Genomic DNA, 24,981 nt, shown 5'->3' on the forward strand with positions numbered 1-24,981 from the left:
TTTATTTTCATTTTTAATTTCATGAGCCCAGTTGCTGCCTTGCTGTTCTTTCACTTTGTTTTTTCTTCCTCTCTCAGGGTTGATAATTGATTTTCATTAATTAGCCCATGCCCTAAAACTGTAGCTTGCATCTGAATGGGAAAGAATTTTTAAAGACCTCACAATTACCAATGGTGCTTGAGACCAGATATGTGTGTGTGTGTGTGTGTGTCTGTGCCCTTGTGAAAAATATAGAGGCAAAAAAGAAGCAGCAGATTTTAAGCCCCTCTGGAACTTAAAATGCTTTTCCCTGTGATAGAACTGTCTCTGATGGCAGTGATGGCATTTCATGTATGTGCACAATGGGCCAAATTCAAGCTCAAAGACCATCAGCTTCAAAGCTTGATCTAGAAACTACATTACAATCAGTACAATAAATCTACAGGTACCTTTTACATCTGGATAAAGAAGGCCAGTTTAAAATGTGTGCAGAGATCATTCTCTAAAAGCATTTCATACAAAGCTGTTGAATGTATTGAAAAGCATTTTTTTTCAGTCTGACATCTGGCTAACATCTCTCATTTACAACAGCAGATGGATTGTTGTATTTCCAAGTATGCCATGCCTAGGTCAGAGTGACTTTGCTCAGCTGTGAGAGGAGCTATACCTAATTTGACCACTAACATTTTACATACAAAAGTCAGTGTCTGTATTTTTGTCTAGATCTGTTAGCACCAAGATATGCAACATAGCAGCACCACAGGCAAGCATTTGTCCACGGCTCTGTGGGACTGAGAAATCATTATGTCTTAAAGATTGGCTAAAGGACTTGAAAGTCTAATAAATTTCAAACATTTGATACTTCAGGATATATTCATATTCTACATTCACTAGGTAAAACTGAAAAACTAAAGACTACAAATAATAGTAACGACAAAAACTGTAACATGAGTAAGTATTTTTTACATATATCCAAAAACATTTGGCTTAAGAAATCTTGAGTTGCCCTCTTTAGGTAGTTTTTATGCATGTGAACCCAGTGACTTATTGCTTATAACCCTTTTCTCTGTAGAGAGAGCTAATTCAGGTTTAATCTGTGTAAGGACTCAAGTGTTTCTCTGATTTATTTTAGGGAGTGTTGCTAATCTTCTAGCTAGTTTTTCTGAAGAAGAATCAGTCACCTACTTTCATCTCTACTGTGCATTCTGCTAGTATTCTTCTCTAAACTGCAATATTTTTAATTTTAAACTTTGAATTCTTTAGACAGAACTAAAATGAAATGGGAACAGTAAAGTTACAGAGGCAAAAATAATTTTCAGTTCTAGACTAAAGAAGGAATTTGGATTTGAATTTTGTTACTAAAAAGATTTTTGTTACCTTCTTTTTGTGAAATATTTAGAGTGGTTCATGTATCAAGACTAAAGAAAGGCGTTGTCCTTGCATAAAGTTTTCCATCACGGAGAAGTATCAGAATGTAATGATATACAGTATTGAAATTTCAAAATAACATTGTAGGTCTAGGCAAAATGGGGATAGAGAATATGTCTTCTTCAGATATGAAGAATGGTTATTAGAAGTGTTGATGTGATTCAGAGGAAATTGGTTTCTTCCACTTCTGTCTCTGGTAGTAGATTGGATGCACAACTTGTGTACACAAACCTTTTCATGAACCTTTTCCCAGGACAGCCCAAACAAGCCAGTACAGCTGGCGAGGAAACACTGCTAGGTCAGTCTCTGAATTTGTTTACTTCAAAGGAAAGCTCATGGTAGTAGACACAGCACTGAACAATATTCTCCTTTGTAGATACAGACTTTCAGAAGTTCTCAAGGACCAACAGCTTCTGTTTGTTTAGTGAGAGCGGATGTGTGATGAAAATCTGTCTCCTGGCAGAAACAGCAAAGCAAACATGCTTTGACTGAGCAAATCTCCTGTGGAGCTCTGCCCAGATTTTGGATATGCCTTTAGCAGGGGGCCTTTTTGCAGCTTGCACTGCAAGAGCAAGGTGTGTACTTGACAGTGCTTTTGTGCATGTCAGGGATGCTGCCCTAAAATGATTCACAGATTTGGGGAATATATATTTCTTCTTCCTACAAACAGGAACCTCTTGGAGGGCATCATTTTTCTGCCTGGCTGATGTCTAGAGCCTACAGTAGGAACAGGGAACAAACAAAACATGCTTTTCAGGTAAATCCCTTAGATGGCACCCACAAGTTTCAAGTGATTAGTCAAATTTTCTTTCACATTCTCTTCTTTTTCCTGTTAAATCTTAATATGACAAGAGTGAATATTAAGAGCGGGTCTATGCCACTTCAAGTCATGTCTCTTGTAGCAGTTCGGTTATAATGCCACAGTAGATGCTTCAGTTACTATTCTGTGCTCCCAGTTGCAGAATTTACAGCTCTCAACCTTTATCATCATTACATTTCTGTGGGGGCTTTCATGCTCTCTTTTCTCTTAGTGACATAGATTTATGGTTCTGCTTCCTTTTGGTAGAAAGGAGAATGTGAAGGCTTTGTATGTTTTGTTTTGTTTTGTTTTGTTTTAAATGCCATCAACTCAGTATATTGAGTTCCATAGACATGCCAAGAAAATAAATCTGAGATAAACTGCTTTTTAAATACAACCTTGTTGTCCTTTTACTGATAGTACTGAGGTTGAGAGTTATGTATATCCAGAATATTTCTAATGTGATGTCTCTGTCTGTGTTAGAAACAGAATATAAAAGCCTGGAACTTTATGTCCTAGTTTGAAACTAGATAGGGGTGTTTTTGCATAGTACACTCACTTTGGTTCAGTACTCTGGCAATGAAAAGGTTGTCCCAACTCAAAGTGTTTGTCTGCCATTATATGTCATTGTCTGGTAACTACTGAAAGCATTGCTATGGAGAATTTCCTTTATGAATTCAAAATTTGAGAATGCTGCACTGCTGGAGTCTCACATCCAGGGATGCATCTTCAGGTAGCCCACATGGCTGAAGGAGACTGAAAGAGCTTTGTATGGATAATTTTTAGTGCCTCCATTGGAAATGTGTACAATTACTTCTCTTCAGAACTTGAGAGAGTCTTCCATGAAAGATGATTCTCTTTCCTCTCTTTCTCTTGTGATTTTGATTTGTTTTGTTTTGTTTTGTTTTCCATCTGGTGTGAATTAAACAGCTTACTGTCTTCAGTATGCCCAAGCTCAGAATTTTAAGGAAAGTTTCAGCTGGCAGACTGTGTATATTGTGCTTACTTTATGAAGGAGACAGAGGCTTAACATACAGCATGAAATTTCTGATTTAAGAATTCTGTCCTGCTGTGTTATTACATATTTCCATAGGAACTTGTTGTAGAACCTAGTGCTAACCCATTTGCTTGGAATAACATAAAAATGTAGTGAATTTCAAATAAAAGCCAATGGAATAAAGTATGGTATGATTCATCTGTGTCCATAACACACGGAGATGGCTATTGAGAGTGGGGTCTTGGCAAAAATATAATAGAAATTGGTTAAGAATAGAATTAGGTAAGAGCAGAGTAGATTCTTAGCTTTGCAGTGTTATGAATTAAGCAGTTACCAGAAACTGTGATGTATTTTTTCCTGAAGGATACCTGGCTTGGAATTAATTTGTCATGGTGCCATCTGAGGTATCTTAAGAGCAGAGCTTTGGGGAGCAACTATGGTACTCCATATGGTATCAGTACAGAATTATGGCTTAAAAATATGAACATTCACTGCACCGCGTCATTAGGCAACTGAATGTACTGGATGTGCTGCTAATAGTTGTTGTCCTGGACAACATTGTGGAATAAAAAGCCCAGTTCATTCACACAGTGCTTTTACTTTCTTTTCAGCATCCCAAATGAACTATAAACTGTCAGGTATAGCTGCAATGCCCTAAGATTAGTATTATTTTTTCTGTGTTCTATCATCACACATCTCTCTTATTATAAGAGACATGAAGGCATTTTTTTTAATTGTCCTTAAGAGAAAAAATAAAATTGGAAAATACATTAACATGTTAATGGATAAATGTAAAAAGCCTCAAAGCAAATTAAGCCCATTAAGTTAATGTCAGTACTGCTATGTGCACTTCTGAAGGGTGTGTGTTCTTTTTGCTGTCACCTCTCAACTTTCAGCCTAATAATCTTGCTCAGGGCATACTTGATCTGCAGGCAGGCTATTTTTCTTCTGCCTCTCAGTATTGAACTTGGTTCTGTGAGTTAAGAAAAATCCATTATTTGCTGTGTACTGGGGAGAAAACCGTGAAAGTACTTCCAGGCAGAGTTAAAGTCCATCCTCGTCTGCCAAGAGGTATGACCTGGTAGTACCATTTGTGTGGTCCTGCTGTGCAGAGCACTGACACAAGCTGCATGTGCCATGTCCCTTGTGTGTCCCTGGAGTTCTGTCCCATGGGGCTACATCCAGCATGAGCTGCAGCATGTCCACCAGTAATCTGTGTGCATCACTGAGAGTCTACCGTGCACCTAGCAGCCTCTTCCACACAGTATGCATATTTCAGAATAATCAATTTAGTGTATTTTTTCACTTCTCTTCTTTGTGCACAATGAATGAGCATTAAAAGGGGTGACATTCTTTACAGACTTAAGTGTAGGAAACAGAAATAAATAAAATTTTGACTTTTTAATTTTGATGATCATTGTTGGCAGTGGATTCTGTTACGCACAGGATGACACTAAAATTCTTTGTTGTTAATAAACCAAATATCTTACTTTTCCTTTTATCTTTTTATTTTTATTTTGTTTCTGAAGGAAGAATTAAGACAAGTGGAAAACTAGATGTGCTTCTTAAACTTTATCTTCCTACTAGCAGTGGTATCTGAACATTTATAAAAAATGTAATTCTTGTTAATATGCATTAAAATGTTTAAACAATATTCTGTACTCCAGGTCAGTTTTCTCAGTAGTTTTCCATGCATAGTTTGGTACTGAATTCCTGATGTCGTACACTGCATGTGCAAAACTTAGTTCCATGTAAAGATGTCTTTCTTCAAAAGTTTGTCATTAAACACAATTTGGATCACATATGCTAAGCTAGTGACAGCTTAAACCACCTACACTCTTCCCAGTCTGACAGATCCACTCCAGAGTCAGCTGCAGTTTTTCTTCCAGTACATCTGATAAAAGAGTTACACTATATTACAACATAAAGGATTTGAGTAACAACACATACAGTGAATGCTTCTTCCTAAAGTGAGAGGAATCTGTGATGAAAATATTATCAATTGATCATCCTTAACATTTACAATGGGCCAACAAACAGTGTGCAATATAAAAAAATCTTATTTAAAGGAATGTAGTATCTTGTCTTGCCCTTGGTGTTTCCAAATGCAAGATTTTAGGTCTGCCTGGAAAACAGCTCTTGGTGATGAAAAAGGACATCTTTCTGATAGCATATCTGATAGTAGGCTTAAGCATCACAGTAGTCTGGACAACATTGCTTTGATGAAGATCATTTTCTTATCATTTACTTTCCACAAAATCCTGAATTTAAATATGCATATTATATTAAATATGCATATTATATATGGAAATTTATGCAAAATATGTATCCAAGTATTATTGTTTTGAGAATAGTAAACCTTTGATTTAAAAGTTCAAACCTCATTGGAACGTGTTTTCAATAGATGTACTGCCAAAAGAAAAAAAAAAAAAAAAAAGAAAAAGACAAGGAAAGAAAAAAAAAAAAAAGTTGTTTCTTGCATTGTAGCAATTAATCAGAAAAGACAGCTATTAAGTTTTCACAACATTTTTCATTCTTTTCTATTTTTGTGTTCTTCAACCAATGAGAAAAAAAATACTTATGGGTTTGATGTTATCTATATTTGCTTCTTGGTCCTATTGGCCTCTTCTTTCACTCATTTTGCCGTGAGACAAAGCACTTCTGCAGAAGTTTCTGCACCCACATGAACCTACGTCAGTATGTACGTGCCATTTTCTTGTTAGAAATTAATCTGCTACCAAGAATCAGAGTGTTTGCTCACCTCTGCTGAGCTGTGTTTTTGAGGAAAGCAGGTTGTCTAATCAGAAAAGGGAGCAAATATTGTCTAAACAGAATTTACTCAAATTGCTCCATCTCCTTCTTCTCCCTCAAATCTGAGATGGGGAAGCATAGCTGTGAATGTGTGGTAGCAGTCATTCATCTCAGTCCTGCTGATTTGCTGATGGCCGAGTAGAGCTCTTCATTGGAGCTAATCTCAGTGGTGTGCTTCAGGAACTCAGCAGCAGAATGAAGTCACATTTAACTTCCATTGGATCTAGCAGGCTATGTGAGGACCTTACATGTTTGCTTGTTTTTTGTGGTTTTTTTTTCATTCCTATCTCACACAGCAGTTAATTAGGGCTGCCACTGGCCATTACTAGATTCAGCTAACTGCAGGGCAGCAGGACAGAGGGCAGGATTGTGGACTGCAGCCTGTTTGTGGGCGCCAGCCCGGTGGCTCCGCAGCTTGCACCCCTACAAATAAGGGCTGCAGTTTGAGGGATGAATTCTTGTTAGAGCTGGGTGGCAGTAAGAATGTCCTCACTGGGCCATTTTCCTTCACTTAGAAAAACATGGGGGTCCTGATGAATTTGAAACACCAGAATGTTTTATTTTTAGTTGACAAAACATGACAGATCGTGCCTGGTTAATATTCACATCTGGTGAGAAGACAGGTCTGCCTTAACATACTTCAGTTTTCATTCTCAAAGGCACATTGCATGTGGCAGAATTACCGTGCAGTTTTTGGGTTCCTGCCCATTGTTCTTTATGATTTCACAGCAAGAAGCAGAACATACCTGCTTTGTAGATGGCTATTTCCCAGCTGGTAAGTGAACTGAGCATCAATAATTAATAACAATAGTGCAGATGTGATAGTCTGAAAATAAACCTGCTTTGTTGGACCAGAAATGTCACAGTGGACATTCATTTTGTGATTGATGAGACAATATGGGTTCTCAGCTATTCAGATATTAAACAGAGGAACTGTCTTCCATTCTGTTCCAGATCCATCTTCTCTTCAGATATGGCACTAGGGCTTACACTGGAGTAGGTGAAAGCAAATCAGATCAGATTAACGTCTAAATGCTGCTGTGTTAACTAATATTCATTTAAACTCTGCTATAATACACTAAATGAGAAATATCACTTGGTCAGTTTTATTTTTTTCCTGAGCTAGATGATACACTTCTTCTTCTTCTTCTTTTTTCTTTTTTTTTTTTTTTAAAGTGGAAAATGCCAGTGTTGAACTCCCAGAATTTTTTAAGAAAATAAACTTTGATTTGATAATATAACCATATGCTGAAAGGAACCTATGAAATGCTGATTCCAGTGATCGGACTAGTCTTTTATTTACAAAGAGTTGCAACCAGCAGCAAATTAAGCAAAAACTGGCATGTTATCATCAACACACAATATTTCATATTGCCTGTAATAAATGTCATAAAGTCTTGTGGCAATGATAGCATAGAGTAACTAATACATTCTTTTTATCTTCCTCTAGCCCAGCAGGTTGACAAAGTTACACACTGTTGCTCAGCACTCCCAAATGAAAGCTTTGCTGTCAGCCAACAACATATGAGTTGTATCACTGACTCAGTAATATCCTTAAACTGTTCCCACACTCAGCTCAAGTCGCAGAACATTTACTTTTCTCTGTACTCTAATAGTCTAAGTCAGTTATTTGTAGCAAGGAATACTGGGGCTCTGCGTCAAACTCAAACCTTGTGGTACTCTGAAGAAGCCTTTCCTGTTAGGGATTTCAGATTGGCAGTTAGCTGCTGTGGGTTGGGATAATGGCAATAGCACCAAATGCAGGTTTCATCTGCGCAGGCTAAAGGCTGTTTGTTTAACAAGCCAACAGAAAAAGACTTAAATAACTTCATGTTATTTAAGTCTGGTCTGCAAAAGAAGCAACCTTTAGAGTATCCATCATCAGAACATTGAAAGACTCTGACCATTAAATGAAGACATTCATAATGAATCCTTAATAATAAATGGTTTCAATAAAATAAATAAATAAATAAATAGGAAAAAAGTTTTTAAAAAAAAAAAAAAAGAAAAAAAAAGTGTACTTTAATCAGTCCTATTTCTTGTTTGAGCCACTGCCAAATCCACACAAAGAATATAAAGAACATTAACAATGAAATATAACTTTTGGAAATTTCAGCTTCAAGGAAGACATGAATGGTGACTTAAAACAGGCCATAAAGCCATTATGGTGATAGATTCCAGCTGGCAGCCAGAGCAAATTACAGGATAATTGAAGAACTGTACATTTCAACTTCTATGGAAGCTTAGAAAACAGATATATTCTGGATAGGCTAGATGTCTGTTACAAATCTAGCAGACCTGTAAAAGCTTCACAACCTTGCTCAGTCTGATGATTGCAAAATAAATCCAAATCTAGAGTCTCAAAAATGAGTTTTTGTTTGAAAATCTGTTTTTATCATTTGCATGTTTCTAGGGTTAAGAGTGAAAAGTTATTATGAAATAAGGAAAAGGAAGAAAAAACGTATACCAGTGCTCACTCTTCTTTCTCACAATGTGAGAGACGTTACAGTGTTGCTCTTTCTGGAGCACAACTAAGACAGAAAAGCCTGTCTTGTACTGGAGAAAGGTTTTGTGTGTTTAGGCTTTGTTTTTTAGTAAGCTCTACAGGAAAATATACGTCTACAGCATGTAATCTCTCCAGGCATCATATTGTACCCATGTAGTGAATACAAGGACCTAGGAGGTCACAAGCTGCTTAGAAAACTCCCCAGGGGAACCAGCAGAGAGATAGTATCTTGCTTTAATCTTCCTCTGTGCTGGATGATGAAGAAGGGAGGACCATCTAAGTGGCTGAATATGTTGTGGTTGCCTTTGCTGTATAATGCAGTGATGCATGAAGATTCAAGCTCACTGGGATGCTCCAGCAGGACTTGAATAACACTGTTTCCAGTTCTTTGCTAATTTTCTCCCACTGAACTAAAATAACACTGCACAGTGCTTAGTTTATGCAGTGCAGACCTTGAACACCAGTTATTCCTGCAAAATAATTGCAGTTCTCACTATGGATAGGGTGGCAAAGCCCAGAAAGCACTGCCTAAGCACTTTAGGGGTGTTCCTGGTAAGCACTGGGCAGAAGGAGTCAGTGGAAGCTTAATCATCATGTGAAAGCTATTTCATCTGTACATTACTGCTTCAGCAGGAGATTGTGAGCTATGGTTCCCATGGAGTTGTAGAGAGGCAATCAGAAGACCTGTTCATAACTCCTGGGAACATGAAGGAAAATGTTCAGAGATATGTTGGGGCTGCTCTAGCTACTTGGAACAGCAGGGACCTTTATCCATCCTTCCCTCCTTTTTGCTACCATTGGAACTAAGACTTAGTTCACATGTGAAATCAAGGGAAGAGCAGTAACTGCCTGGTGTTCACAGCAGGGAAGCCTTTCATAGTCTCCACTCCCCTCTACTTCCAGTAACCATCCTCTGCCATGAGTACACATAAGAGCAGGATGTTACAAGGGGGAGAATAAATCAGTGTATTTTATCTTGAATTATCTCCTGTCACATACACTATAAATCTCTTCTTAAAGTGCTTTGTTCACACCAAGCAAAAAGGTATCATATCAAAATACAATTGATATGGAATGTCTGCCTTGGAAAGCCATTTTTCTTCTGTTTTCAGGCCTAGTCTCTTTGGACAAAGAGAAAAATCTGTGTGATGTCACCAGTTGCTCTATATCTAAATTTTAAACTGCGCCTTTCAGATTTACCCTAAATAGTACAACCAGTATCTACCATGTCAGGTGGAATTTTTTTTTTTTGCTTTTGTATCTGGAAGGCAAAACTCTTTAGGAAACCCATATTAAATGAACTGAAATTTGCACTTTGATAGATATTAGCAGAGGCAAACTGAACTAAAGAAAGAGGGAAAAAAAGGAAAAAAGAAAAAAAAAGAAAAAATAAAAAATAAAAGGAACAAATAAATGTGATTCCAAATCTAGTCTGAAGAAATAATGGGACTCTCCAGCAGTTTCTATTGCCAGTCAGTGAGAGGAGACTGAATATTACAGCTCCTTTATTAAAAACAATGAGCTAATACAATTGAGCATTATGGCCTCTGGGAGAAAAGGAGAGAAGAAAATATAAGCCAGCCTGAAAGGATGGGGATACAAACCTTCCTTTGATGCAATATTTAATATCAGACCTTTCACTGGCTGCTGGGTGAGAACCAGTAAACATTTCATTAAGACCCAGTGACAAGCTACCCATAAACAACTTGCACCTGCAATTATAAAAACAAAATGAAGCATAAATTAAAATTGCATGTGTGTAAGCTGTGGGAAAGTTGAGAGAAATAATAAATGCCTCTTTTGTATTGTAGTTTTAGAGGCACAAATTGAAATTTTCCATCTCTTAGATTCTTTCCTTATTTACTACAGTCTTTGTAATGTACTTTTTTTTCTGAGTATTTATACCACAGTTGCTCAATGTAAAATTCATAGCAACTGAATTTATATTTCCAAGCAGATTTAAAGACCGTTCCTTCATAGATTAAAAAAAATCAATATTGGTAGCTGGTTTTAAATACAAGTGCTTTTTCATTTCTTATAGTCATCGCAAAGTTTTGTTGTCAATATGAGTATTTATGTCAGTAGATTACATAAAATGCACAAGCAACCACGAATGATCAGCAAATGTTGCCACCATCTGAAAATTCATATGACAGCTATTAAGAAAGATTCATATGCTGGAAAAATCATGGGTATTTAAAATGACTTTTCAGTCTCCATGGAGACTCATCACTGCATAAGTTACTGCAGTCAAAGCTTAGACATAGAAATAAAAACACAAATATTACAGCTACAGAGGAAGTCTGGATTTATCTGGGGCTTTCAAGTGCTTTCTGTACTGTCAATCACAATGAAGCAGTCTTCTAGATACACATTTCTCAAAAAACAAAACCTGTTATTTTCCTCACATTTAAACAAAGGTTTTTTAATCTAAATAGCTTTTTAGATGTCTTCACTTTTGCCATCCCATAGGAGTGAACTTCCAGGACTGATATTTTCAAGAAATTGGGGGCATGTTGCAGGCTCTATTATAGGTATATTAAAACTGCAAGCCTTGAGCTAAACCTTAATTTATTTTCCTTCCATTTCTACACTAAACTATTTCTCTCTTTCTCAATAGAATCACACTAGGAAAACTCAGTCAGAACTGATTGTGCTAACAGGAGATGTCCTGACAGCAGAATGTGAAATGCCCCAGGAGACAGAAGGAAACTGTAAGGGGGTTACAATTCTGAAGCTCTCTTAAACTTACTGAAAGCACTGTCCCACACAGCAAGCAGGGAGGGCATATGCATATAGCAAATTATGTGAGATTCCACCTCCTTTTTGGACAGGATGGCAAAATCTGAAATGGACAGAAAGGAGGCTTTTAAATAAAGAAATTAATAAGAACAGCATGACTTCCAAGTTAAATTCAACCACGGAGAAGCAAAGGTGTTTCTCAAGAGTGATGGCTATGTTGGAAATTAGATATGTTTCTAGGAGGGAAAGACTGGAAGGTGATCAGATGTCCTTCAGTGCTTTCCCTAGGCCCGCTTCTACAGTGGGTGCAGGGCTGCAGGTCTTGCTGAAAGGCAAAGTCCTCACAGAAGGATTTGCAGGGTGTGGGGGCTATCAGAGAGACCCAAAAGAGCCAGAAAAATTCCACATTGGAGGGAGTGAGTGAGCTCCTGCAGCCTGAGCACCAGTTCTCATAGTGCAAGTGGAACAGCTCAGGAGGGCTCACACACCAAAACAACCTGGAAACTGCTGCTGGAAGCTTGTCTTTATCTGGTATTATTGCTATTGATCTTTACTGAACTCATACATCCCCTCATACTGATTTATCTTCCTAGTCTCTAGTGAAGCTCTTTAAAATCATTTCTCACTACTCTGTGGCTTAGCTATCTTCTGTACCCTCTGGCCTATTGACATCTTCATTTTCACTGGTGTTCTTCTTGAGCATATTGAAACTGTTCTTCCAAAAATTTCATTTACGTGGTACAAGGCTTCAAGGAAAGTGATAAAACTGGAAGGGAACAAAGGCTGGTAAGAGAAAGGCTGCTGTAGTTTCAGTATGCTACAGAAAGCTAAAGGGGGTTTGAAAAATATATTTGAACAATTCTTAGAGTGGTTCTGTTTTCACAAAGGAGAATTCACTCCTGGACAAATATTGATCAAAAGTCTATGAAGCAATTATCTTCCATTTCAGTCTGATTTTATAAACTCATCTGCCAAAGTTGACTTTTCTGACAGCAGAAGTTATCTTGAGAACTGTAGAGCAAAAGACAAAACAAGGGTTTCAATATTGATCTGGTATATTCACAGTGCAAAGCTGAAACTGATAATGATAGCCCTTTTTCCACAAAATCATTTCCTCAGTATTAAAAGAAGAATGCATTTTCAAAGCACAGCCAGCTTAATAGAGCTGTGAGTGGTAATACCCAGGAAAGAGAACTGGGATGGAAATGTACAGGTATCCCTGCTTGTGTGGCTATCACCCCACATAAGAACACAGGCATACGTTCTCCCTGAATGTGGTTGGTAACCCATGCTCTTTCCCGAAGGAAGAAGTCCAAATAATATAGTTCATCGTGTGAGTTATAGAAAGTGATGATAATAAAGTCTTGTGTTAAATTATTGAGTATTTTAAGACAATTCATATTTCCATGAGGTGTATGAAGGGAAGGAGCTGGTCACTTTCCCCCATTCTTCTGTATCTTGTTTTCATATACAGAGAAAGCATTTAAGTTTGCTTTTATGTCTTCCAGTTCATAGCAGCCTCACCTGCAGCCACCTTATTCCACAGATGTGGGCAGACTTTGCTGCCTATACCCACACCAAGACAATCAGGCTTGGGAACAACTAGAAGAACATTTTGAAGTATAAAGCTGTACTGTATGTGCACGTTGAATTTAAATATTTCTGTAGAATCCTAAATATTGCACTGCTGGTAGTTACGGCTTTATTATATGGAAATGATTTTTGCCTAGTGTTGTACATTTTCCTGCCTGGATATAGTGCCGTAGCTTACCATTGTCCTAATAATTTTATTATCCCTGAGTAATTTCCTGCTTTCATATTCTAATAAATCTGAATTTGCTGTTGTTTGCCTTGCTGTTTTCATAGTGGAGTATTGCCAGCATAGCTGAGATCATGTGGGACACCCAGTCCTTTTCTGATTTATTGTCTTCTGCTGTGTCTTCCCTGTTTGTTTTCATATTAACAAAATTTGCAGATACTTTAAGCAGGGTAGCTTCATCGTAGCCCTAAGCCAATTTTGTGTTGACTGCAAAGCAAAGTTGAAAACTTTTCTGACTTCAGGAAGACCAACATTTCACTTTCCACATCTCTTTAATTTTGCTTATTGGGATGTGCACCAAAAAAATCCACACAATATAATGAAATCGCTTGTCTAGATTCTATTTGCTTTTACAAAGACATTGACATTGACAATAAAAATGAAAATTTTCATGCTGCAAAACCTGTGGAGGGAAATTATGATGTAGGCTTATTCAGTAAAATACTTGAATCGCTAATTCTGTGATGTATGTTCACATCCAATTCCTACATTTTCTATGCTTTTTCACTGTCTTAGAGGGATTGTCTTGTACTGGAGTCAGCATTCACCTACACTTGAACTGACCAGAAAATAAGTTCTTCATTTAGACCTTGAAAAAAATAATCTTCTCAAGGTAGTAGAAGTATCAGGAAGTGAATGGCATCATGAAACAACTATTCCAATATTGAAATATCTTTATTTTTATTACGGTCCTTTAATATGATTATTAATTATAACTCATAAAATTCTCATAATCACAGGTGTTTGGATTTCCTCTTAAGCATTTCTAAGGCAGTCATTCACAACAGATTTTATTACCTTCATTTTTACTGCATTGCTTTTTGAATTTATTTATTTATTTATTTCCCAAAAGAACTGCTGTGCTTTCCTAGGTATATTTAATTGAAAACTGTTGCTTTGTTACATTGGTTGCTTTTCATTTTGATCTTTTCTTGTTTGGTTATTCCTTTATTTTTAAGCCATGTCCAAAATCATACACATATAAGAACTTGCCATAGAGCTGAATATTAAAAATCAAGTTTAAAATGTTTTTTGCTTTCTCATTAGCAGACATAGCTAAGGCCTGTCAAGGCAGAGAATCACCAAGTCTTTCCTAATTAGGTACCTGAGAAATAAAAATGCTTGAAATATTTCTTGCTTAATATTCTGGAATTAATTAGCGTGTGCAGCATTCCTTTTGATTAGCATTTTTAATTCATTAAAAAACAACAACAAAAACAGGAAGCTAAGGGAAAAGAAAGAGAGTATCTGAAAAGAATGTATACGTACCTTATTTTGTGGAGAGTAGTATTTACTTTTGAGCCATAACAATGGAGCTTGCTGAGAATGACTTTCAGTTTTGCTTAGTGTTTGGACAGGGGGGAAAGGAAGCAAAAGGAATGAAGAAAATTAGGTGTAATCTTTTCTCGTAAATCAGTTCACTATTTTGTTCTATTTTTCTAATTGTTTTCTCAGTATTTAAAGGTGTAAATCAGGACATTTGGAGTTATAGATTATTTCTTTGAGCTTTTAATTTTTGGGAGATTAAGATTTAATGAAGTAGAAAATATAACTTTAATTGTTTACAGTTCAAAAGTAAATGAGAGAAAACACTCTGAGTAATGAGATTTCATGCTCAAGAAGGATAGGTAAGACTGATAAGAAATATTCAACTTTTTTTAAGGAAGGAAAACAGATTTTATCAGGCAATCCTCATTACATATACCCATTCCAGCTTTTTTTCCATTTGGAGAAACTTGCCACACTGATGGCTGATGAGTAACATGCATCTTGAGCTACCTCACCATGACACAAAAGAGCAGGTTTGCTCAGCCTTGGAGCCAGGACCAATTGAAAGCCAGAGAAAACTCTTGTCTTTAGAAACCATAGCACCAGCCCAGGCTGGTTCTTGTGTTCTTGATGTTGTTAGCAGAACTTTAGATCTCTACAGAACAGGGTTCAAGCTTTAATAAAGATCCAGACATATTCTAAGCTAAAGAAGACATATTCACAGTAAAAATATTTCAGAACATATGCCTTCTAACATGTACAAAACTGAACAGATGAAAAATGAAAATAAAATACACTGGAGCTTTTTTATTGCTTTCTGAAGTGAATTCATTGCAGCTGCTAATTTGTAGGGGTTTTTAAACATAGTCCTATGGAATCATGTATCTGTAACTCAATTAGAAGGTGAAAAGACAGTGTAAACCAGAAACATAACCATCATTAGAGCGTTAAGCAAAGCATGTCTGCCACTTGTTGTCTTGGACATATTAAAAAAGACAGAGTAGTTGTGTGTTAAACTAACAAAAATTCAGAGAATGTGTTGCCTCTCTTGGTGATTAAAAGGACATTACTGCCATGTTCTTTGTACAAGACTCAAATTAGGTAATTTTTAGATCAGCATTAACCATGTGTAAGTATTTTGCCTGCACCTCACACAAACAATATATTAGAGTGTGTTATTATTTTCTTCAAGTATGAATGACTATTAATGCAGTTTTTGGAAGATCTACCAAGTAAAATGCCGTTTTCCAAAGAGGCAAGAAATGAATGAAGAGTTGGGTTTCAGCTTTTAAACTTCAGTGACAATGGGTGAACAGCCTATCCAATACCTGTTTTTCTGCATAGATTTCAACCTGACTTTTATTATTGTTGATCTTTACTGAGCTGTGACTAAAAAGAAAAAAAACTGATAGGGAAGAATGCAGTCACAGGCATGAATGTACTAATTTACAAAACATTTATAGCTAGTAAAATTGCTGTCTGTATCCTAGGAAGGAATGTGTTAATCTTCAACTAGACAAAGTTAATTATAATAATAGAAAGATATGAGAATGATGTCTGTAAGTTATATTACTCATACTCATGTCAATATAAGATATAACAGGGAAAGAAGACAATGAAATTCTAGGTACATTATGAACTGCAAGGAGTGAATAGCCTGATTGTTGACAGTTGGTCAATATGAATGATTTTTGTGATGGATTGTACAGCCTACTGTAAGAAGATCTATAATTATATAGTCTGAATGCAGCATACACTGAAGAAGGACCTAGAAATAAATGCTCTAATAATCATTTTTAGCTTGATCTGGTCTACCTGATACATGCCTAGCATTTTAATATAATCCTACCTGCATCCAGGCATCATATCCTATCTGACCTGCAGCTGGCAACATCACTGGGATGAGCAACTCCTATTTCTGTGGCCAAACTAAAACAAAGCATTTAAATCAGTCCAAGAATCTTCTATTTGTTAATAAAATAATTTTACCCAGATAAGAGCCAGTGAGAAAAGTCAGGGGGAAAAAATATCTTGTTATTTCTTGAAACTGGTAAGAGAATAACTGAATTGACTTTCTAGTGAAAGAAATTGCGTGACTTGTAAAAGAATTCAGTTATTTTTGATACTAACTGCATTTTCATATTGGAAATTAAGAGAGAGAATTAGGCAATCCTCCCAAACTCACAGCTTCAGTGGTGGGGATCCTTTTTCTTAAATACAGAGGGTAGTGTGTAGAGCACATGCAACTTGCAGGCAGCTGGATTTACATCCCTTTTCTACTTGAGAGTCTTTGAGACTATGTTGCTTACTGTGTCACTGCTTCTCAGTGGTGTGTTCTGTCATATTGGGGGATATTTCACAGGTCATTTTCACACTCCTTGGAAAATTTGATGTGATTCTTAATAAGATGCATTCCATATGTAATTTTGTATTAGGAGAATCAATGAATGGAACATATACCCTGGTGTCTCTGTAGCTCCAGCTGTTCAAGTGACGAAAGAGATGAGTCTTCTTTGTTGCTATGAATTCAGTTTGAAGAAAGGCATTTATAATGAAAGCTGTTTAGCAACCTGTTATGCCAATAAATATTTCAGGCTTATTTTAGGCATTTTCATTTATACATTGCCTGTCTTACACTGCCTGTCATCATAGGAAGGATGTGCGAAAATATTTGCTATATTACTTTAAATGCCACAAATAAGACCATGGTTAGTCATTTTCTCTGAAGAGCAGTCAGTGTCTGTTAACTACAGAATAGTCATTGTGCTGGAGTGTTACCGAATGAGAGGGAAGAGAATCTCATTCTAAATTTTTACCACTGCTCCCTGAAAAGGTAAGGTGGTCTTCCAACCAGAATCTAAAACCTAAGCAGTCTCACATCTATGGTTCATTTCACAAATAAGTATTGAGTGCAAAGTTCAGTCTCTTGACCACAACACAGTCAACATAATCTGTAGTAAGTTGATGTTCAGAAGTGTTTACACTGATGAAGTTGATCTGTCTTGCTAAAGTTGTTAGATTTAAAAGGCTCCATAAATAAAGACAGGAGACTATGAAATATGTCAGGCATTGCTACATGACATATCATAAAACAGGGAAATAGAAAATAACCGTTGAAGAGCATTTTGTAGTTTTAGGAATGGTGTGTGAACTTTGTTTATGATATAAGAAACGTGAAAATTGAGCTCATTTAATTCAACTTCTTTTGATGTTCTGAATGTTTACAGGACTTTGTCCATTACCATGAAGGGCAATCTTCCTTTTCTACTTATAAAAAACAAATGTAATATCATAATCTCAATAGATAATATTTCAAAGAAAATGCCGATTATTTATGAGAAATTTTAAGATAAATGAAATCTTTTCACTTGGAATGATGTGAACATATAAACTTTTAATACATTTTCTTGTAAGAAAGATACCCTAGAACAAGCAAATCCATCTGTTCTTTCCAGAAATTAATAAAAAATGGTAGGCTTCAGAAGAAAGACTGTATATTGTGACCTTAAGAGTGAGTCTAAAAACTGTGCTGTCAATTAGGCATGATGATGTAAACTACTAGAACATTAAAATATAGCCCAATTTTATTTGCATAGTATTGTTTTCTTCTTTCACTAGATTCAGATGAATTTCAGTTGATTAATTTTTGGCTTTCCTTTCTTTTTGCCCATTCCCCAGCACTGTCTTTCTATGATGCCAAAGAACAGAGACTAAATGTCCCCAGAATATGTTAGGTCAGATGATGCTAGACAATTGAAGCAGGCAATGCTAATTGCTTCTAGGGTATGATGCTAGAATGTACTGTACCACTTAGACAACCAGACTGCTCAGGAGTATCCCTAAATTAGCAACACGTGTTGCTCTACACCTGCTTCATGCATTATCCCTGCAGTAATGATTCTTTCTGTTTTCATTTTCCTGTACCCTGAAGTTTAATAGGACATGGTGAGAAAAGTAGATTGATTTAGATACAGTTTTCTCTCTGTTGCTAATGCACTGCAATAAAGGCCTTATCAGAACTGATTTTGAAAAAATGTTATGTAAAGTGCCAGTTATTACAAAAATAAAACTTTGGCGGTAAGGCTGTGGAAGAGAAAATGATGTTAAATATCTGGTGGAAATTTATCCCGGGTTTGTACATTCTGTAATAGATTACAGGGTGGCAACAGCAGCTTATTCTGAAGAAAATAGCATGTAGGCCAAAATATTTTTGTGTTCACAAGTACTGTAAATGCATTCAATACAAATTCTTGTTAATTTTTTTTTTCTTTTATCACATATTTGTAGATTATTGCTATTTCTGCATTATTATTCTCAAATAGCTGTCTCACTTTATAAGCTTATAAGTGAGGGGGAAAATAATGCTTTTAAGTGGTATACAAACCTTTTTTAAGAAATTTTACAAAAAGTTGCACCTTAAATCCATACAAAGCAGTTAAAAATAGGTCAACAGTGAGCATCTTGTTTGAAGAAAAAATTCAAACCTGTTTCCAGGGTAACCAGTCCCATCCTTTATAAATCTCTGCCATGCTTCCACCTGTTTTGCGAAGGTGAATGCTTTTTTCATTTCCTGAGATACAGTTTGAACTTTAACACACACATGTACACACACACCACATGCTGCTTTCTCTCCCCTGTAACAAAGGAGACAACAAAAGTAAATAAAAGGTGGTTAATATTTAAACTGTTAATGCAGGTGTCTCAGTAGTGCCTTTATAGAAGTATTGAAGTTGTGCCAAGCAGCACTTGAACAAATTGCTTTTACAGGAAAGACAGATTAATTTTGGATGGATTCCTGGGTATCTGGACTTCAGGCCACCATAATTTCCTTTGTTCTCCTCTCTCAGCACTGGCTGAGAAGGGTACTGTATTTTATGGAAAGTAATAAGGATGTGTCAATAGAGGGAAATGATAGTCAATAATACTATTTAATTGCCATCTTCTCTGTTACATTAGGTGGTTGCTCTGTAAGTCTGATAATAAAAGGTAACAGTAGAATAATTATTTTTAAAATTTACCTTGAGAGTTCCACACATCTACACACATTGAAATATTTACTGCAAATTGCTGTGTTTTTTTCTTGAAAAGATTTTATCTATAGAGACAGTAAGTCTTTGGAAGGGTTGGATCAAAAAATGTATGGCAGGACAGTACATAAAATCAGAGAGTGGAGGGAGGCCATAAAGGAAGTTGAAATAAATATATTCTTTTATCTGAAAAAAGCTTGGATACGATGCCTCATTAAGAATACTTTGAACGTTGATAATATTTTATAAAAAGCATGTCCAATTAATTTTGCTTTTTATTTCTTCAAATATTGACTACAAACACAATTTAGAATTTCCTAAATAGCTCTCAGAACAAAATAAAGCAATTGCTACAAGAGATAAACCATTCCTGTTCTGTTGCAATAGGTGATATATCAAATATATAGATCACTCTGGCAGAAGACTTAATAATGACATAGGACACAATCTATGATACCCCAGTAAAAAAGTTCTAGATTTAGGAAGGTTTGTCTGAAAGTAATGCATTCTGTTTATTTTCATCAAACTTCAATGGATAAAAGAACACGACAACACTATTTGAAAGATAAACTCAGTAAAAAACAATATTTGTAATGTAGCTACTTCCAGTAACTCTGCATTTTCACCAGCAATGAACAAGAGCGCACCATGTTCATAAAAACAGGCACCAGTAGAGGTGACCAACAGTTGCTGTCCCTACTGCTGAAACACAGCAGCCACCACCACAGTGTGCTCACATCCATGGCTTGGGCTCCACAAATGCTCAGCAAGTGTTGGTGAATGCTGGAGGTTGCCATTTTTTCTGCATGGAAGAATTCAGTTCCACACCTTTGCCAAATATGCACTTTACCTCAGACATAACAAAATGGAATATTGATCCAGCTTCTGCTGCCATACCACCAACATCTGCCTCTGACACTGTGCAACAACATAAAGAATAGGAGGCATTATATCCGGTGCAGCCCTTGTAGTTATCTAATGATCATGAAACTCAATATTTTTAATAAAAAGAATGCCTAGTTACCTTGTTTAAGTTTTTTGTAAACCATTCAAACTTTCTATTTGTCTTTTGAAAAATTAATCTGTTATCTGAAAAGTGGCAAAACTGTGTCAATTAAATATATTGCCTTAATAAAAGATACTGCCTCTGACAAACAGTGTCCCATATCTAGGAAACAGGTAATTGCCAATATATGTTTTTGTCAAGGTCTCAACTATCTGTGAGTGACTACAGCACTGTTCAAATGCTCTCTATTTAATGTAATTCAAATGCCTTCAATTTGATTCAAAAAACCAAGCCCATATTCAATTTACATTTGAGAAGGCATTATAGGAAGTATTCTGTTGTCAGAAGATGAAAGCTACTTCAGTGCTTGTAAACTTCAGTGCTCATGATTGCTTTGGGTAACTCTAGCAACGGCAGCTTTCAGCAGCATTCCTATCTGTAGCAGAAGCTCTGCAGAGCCTCGGCCCATGGTGCACAGCTCAGGGAGAAGCAGAAAAATTAATTCATGTTTCTTTTATGAAAGTCATGGGTGAGAATTTTTCTTCCTGTCTTTCTGGAAAATGTCATATAATAATAGGCACAAAACGTGTCAGAGAACATTTCTGTTGAAGTTATCAGGAAATCAAAAGGCATTCTTTATCCATGTTTATATTTAGTTTAGAAGCATTTGTTTTACAATGTTTCTTAATTAGAGGATTTTATAGAACAGTATCCCATTTAGGTCTTTTTTTAGCAGTCTTTAACATGACCATGTGACCAAACCTCTCCACACACACACACACACACACACACACACACAAAGGCCTATCAATTGTGTTATTTTAAATCTTCTATTTACCTAGACTACAGAGAAGTTGTCGAACATTTACTTCAATTTCAGTAAATTCTTACTGTGTGGGAGGTTAGGAACTTGTCAGTAAACAGTTGTCTTGTTAATTGCCCTGTGCGTTGCTGGATTTCTCTGCCTCTGAGTGAACAACTTGCCGTAATTATGGTGTTATATAATTTGTTGCTGTAGTCTCAAAGTAGAGGTAAGGAATCAGTGGACTAGCTTTTTCCTTAAAAAATACAGCTTCTTCATCTTAATCTACAAATCACTGGAGAACAGGTCCTACAATTTCCATGAATTCCTATTTCATTTATTGTAAATCTCTCCAGTTTGGAAGGTTAAACTATTAGCAAAAAGCTTACTTCATTTAAAATTAGACAGATTTGCAACAGTGTGCGTTCTTGGTCTGTCTCCAGTCAAAGACCATTATTTCTTTTTTTCCACCCTCCTTGTTTTTTAAGCAGCAGAGTGCTGTTACTGTGTTTCTTCTTCGGCCACCATTCATCTTACTGAATTAAACATTTATAACCTTTAGTATTTGTTCACAAATCATATTTCCTAAACCTCGGATACATATTGTATATTTCCTCCAAAATCTTCTCTGATTGCCACTAGTGGGACCCAAAGGAATGGCATGGAGCTGAGTCAGGGGAGAGTCAGATGAGTGTTAGGAAAAGGTTCTTCACCAGGGAGAGGTTGGTATCTGGAGCAGATTCCCCAGGGCAGTGGTCACAGACCTGAGCTGCCATCGTTCAAGGAGCACTTGGACAACACTCACACATAGGGTTGGAATTTGGGAGTTCTGTGTAGAACAAGGAATGGGACTTGATCCTTGTGGGTCCCTTCCGACCTAGTATTCTGTGATTCTCTGATTCCTGATTTGTCTGTCCATTTCTCAAACAAAACATGACAAAAGTCACACAAAGCTGAATAGAATGAAAAATGAGTTGTGTTAAATGTTCTTTTTAACACTTAACACAAGTCAGATTTGTATTGTCAGTGCATTACCCATCCCCCCACCCCCCTCCCCAGAGGGATCATTACAGCCTCAGACTCAACTAGTCTATTTTTCCAAAACTCATATTTACGTATTTGCTCTCTTCTTCCAGACACTTTGCACTTGTCTATATTGAATTTCATCTCATCGACTCCAGATTGTTTTATCAGTCCATGAAAACTATTTAGAATTTCTGGTTCTACTCTGTGGAGTGCTTGCAAGTACTTCCCTCCAGGTGGTGTCTTCAGATTTGCTCAGAGTCTTCCTTATTATGTAATACAAGTCATTAATATGGCCTCAAAAAGAAACGTACTGGCAGACCACATTCATTGTCCCCATCTAGTCTGACAGGGAATCATTCATAACTTATCTGAGTGCAGAATTTTATTTGCCTCTTTTTCTCTTCCACATATTTCCTTTGCTGCTGTATAGAAATTTTAACTTGCATTTTCTCTTTACATTCATTTTCTTAACTCTACATACCAGATTAGTTAGCCTGTCAGCAAAGTCGGCTAGACTGGTCTGACATTCTTTTAATTGGTATCACATTGCCAGTGAAACATCTACTGTGTCTATGTCTTATGAACTCATTATGCTTTAGGAGCCAGGAAACTGACCTGGTTTAAAAGTTTTACAGTCATCAAGTACACTCACTAGTCTATAATTCCCTACCATTTGCTTGTTATGCTTTTTGTTTGATTTCATTTCTATCATTTTGTTTTTAAACAGCTCCTGTCCTTAACTTCTTTGGATCTACCTGTTACGAACGGTTTAGAGATTATTTCAACAGTTTCCTGAATTATTTATGGCACATTTTATCAGTCTATGCTGTCTTTTAATAAGTCTAAATTTTCTGAACATTCATTAACATTTTTCTTGCTATTTTGACATGTACTTTTCTCCTGCTAGTAAACTATTGTTATGTGTGAAAATTCTAAAGACTGAGTAAGGAATCAAGTACAGGATATCAAACACTTGGGCTTTCTCAAGCCATCATGATTCTTCTCACTCAGTCAGTAGGTCTGTATTTTCCCTGTTGCTTCCAACATATGTACAACTTTTTAAGTTCCGTTGTTTCTATATATCTCCCATAACTGTGAGACATAACTCTTATTACTTGCAAGAATAAAATTCATACCAAGCCAGGATCCAGGTTGGTTCTCATAGCTTTGTTTCAAGCAAATTACCTTTCTTTATCACTTAAAGGCATGTAATACAGATATACTAAAAATACAGTATTTTTGGCTTTTTTTTTTTTTTTTTTCCTGAGTACTTTAAGACAGATACTTGTGGCTGACAGCTTTTTTATTCTCCCAGGTCTATCGCTTGGCTCAATAAAAGACATGTAATCTTTTGGGTAATTTCCTTGTGTGCAACTGATATTCTGTAGATGGTCTCCTGTTACACCTGGCTAGGAATTTCCAATTTGTATGTTCACTATCTTAGAATTTATTCCCTGGGGCACAATAGTGTTCTGATGGAAAATAATAGCTTTTATATTCATGTTTTCTATGGAACTTCAAAAGATTCATGCTGATATAACCTTTCTTTTCAAAACATATGCAAAAATAGACATATTGCACTAAGTAAATGCACTAAGATAAATTCATATCTTCAGAGAAACAAATACCAACTGAGTAGATGTGAGACCCTCTACGGTACTTCGGTGGTCATGGAATCACAGAATCGTAGGAAAGGAACTCTGGATTTCATCTCGTCCTATACTGTGCTAAATCAGGTTCTCTACAGAAGGTTACAGAGGAAAGTGTCCAGGTGGGTTTTCAGTGTTTCCAGAGAAGCAGACTCCACAGTTTAGGACTACTCACAATGGTCATGCTTTGTACTTAGATTTTTGGCACGAGAGTATACCTTTGATATGGATAGGACAGCAATGCCTTGTCTAGTCTGTTGCGCTCACACTTTGCTCACACTTCTGAATCCTCTGTTGCTCTGCAAATCTCTTCATGCATTTCTGTTTAAAGGAATATAATTCAGCCAGTATGACTGAAGTTGTTTACATAACCATTATGACAGATCTGAAGTTGGTGACATACCTCTCTTTATCCTGTTTCACAATTCTTCCTCCTCCAGTTTCTCAGTGTAGGAATGCTATAACCTAAACAAAATAATTTTGGAAAAAGACTGCATATGTTACATCAAAATACTGATTTCAAAATATCTCAGTCTTCCCACAGAAGGTCTGTTTTAATTATCCGTTTGTCTGTTCCCTGGTTCTTTATATAATTAGTGAATCACTTGTGTCAAAACTGAAAGATAGGGTGGACTGAGTAAAATCCTTCACCTTTATATACAAAACACAAAGCAAATTTTCCAGAATTCTGGAATGATACAAGTGTTGTTGAAAAGAAGAGATACATCAGTATGTTAATTTTTATGAAGGCGTGGAGTGCTTTGAATCAGTTTCAATTCCGAATACTGTAAAATAAAGATATGTTTTAAATTTAAAATTTGTTACAAATATAAAAGTAAAGGAAGGAAAACTGGAAAAAGAAAAACCATACTTCATCTATTTACATAAGCAATACATCAGAATGACCCTTTCCCACTATGCCACTTACTTGTGTAAAAAATTCGTAACAATAAGCTGGCCCTCAACAAGTCCCTGCAAGGACGATTTATTCTGTCACCCTGACTCCCATGGCTCCCTATCACCTGCACGCAGCACTGACTGACTACATACTCTCTAGATTTTCTGTCACAGAAGATTGTTCATCTTTGTAACATCTTCTGAGATCATAAGGTATCTGCCCA

General features: G+C 36.3%; 1 protein-coding gene across 1 annotated transcript in view; it reads left to right on the forward strand.

The window, feature by feature from the left end:
• Positions 1–24,981, forward strand: part of RAB3C (RAB3C, member RAS oncogene family) — a 133,445-nt gene that overhangs the window by 55,769 nt on the left and 52,695 nt on the right. The gene's annotated exons all lie outside the window — the stretch shown is intronic.

This window comes from Coturnix japonica, chromosome Z (genome assembly GCF_054131305.1).
Source record: "Coturnix japonica strain WE chromosome Z, WE-NBRP24, whole genome shotgun sequence".
NCBI classification, from domain to species: domain Eukaryota; kingdom Metazoa; phylum Chordata; class Aves; order Galliformes; family Phasianidae; genus Coturnix; species Coturnix japonica.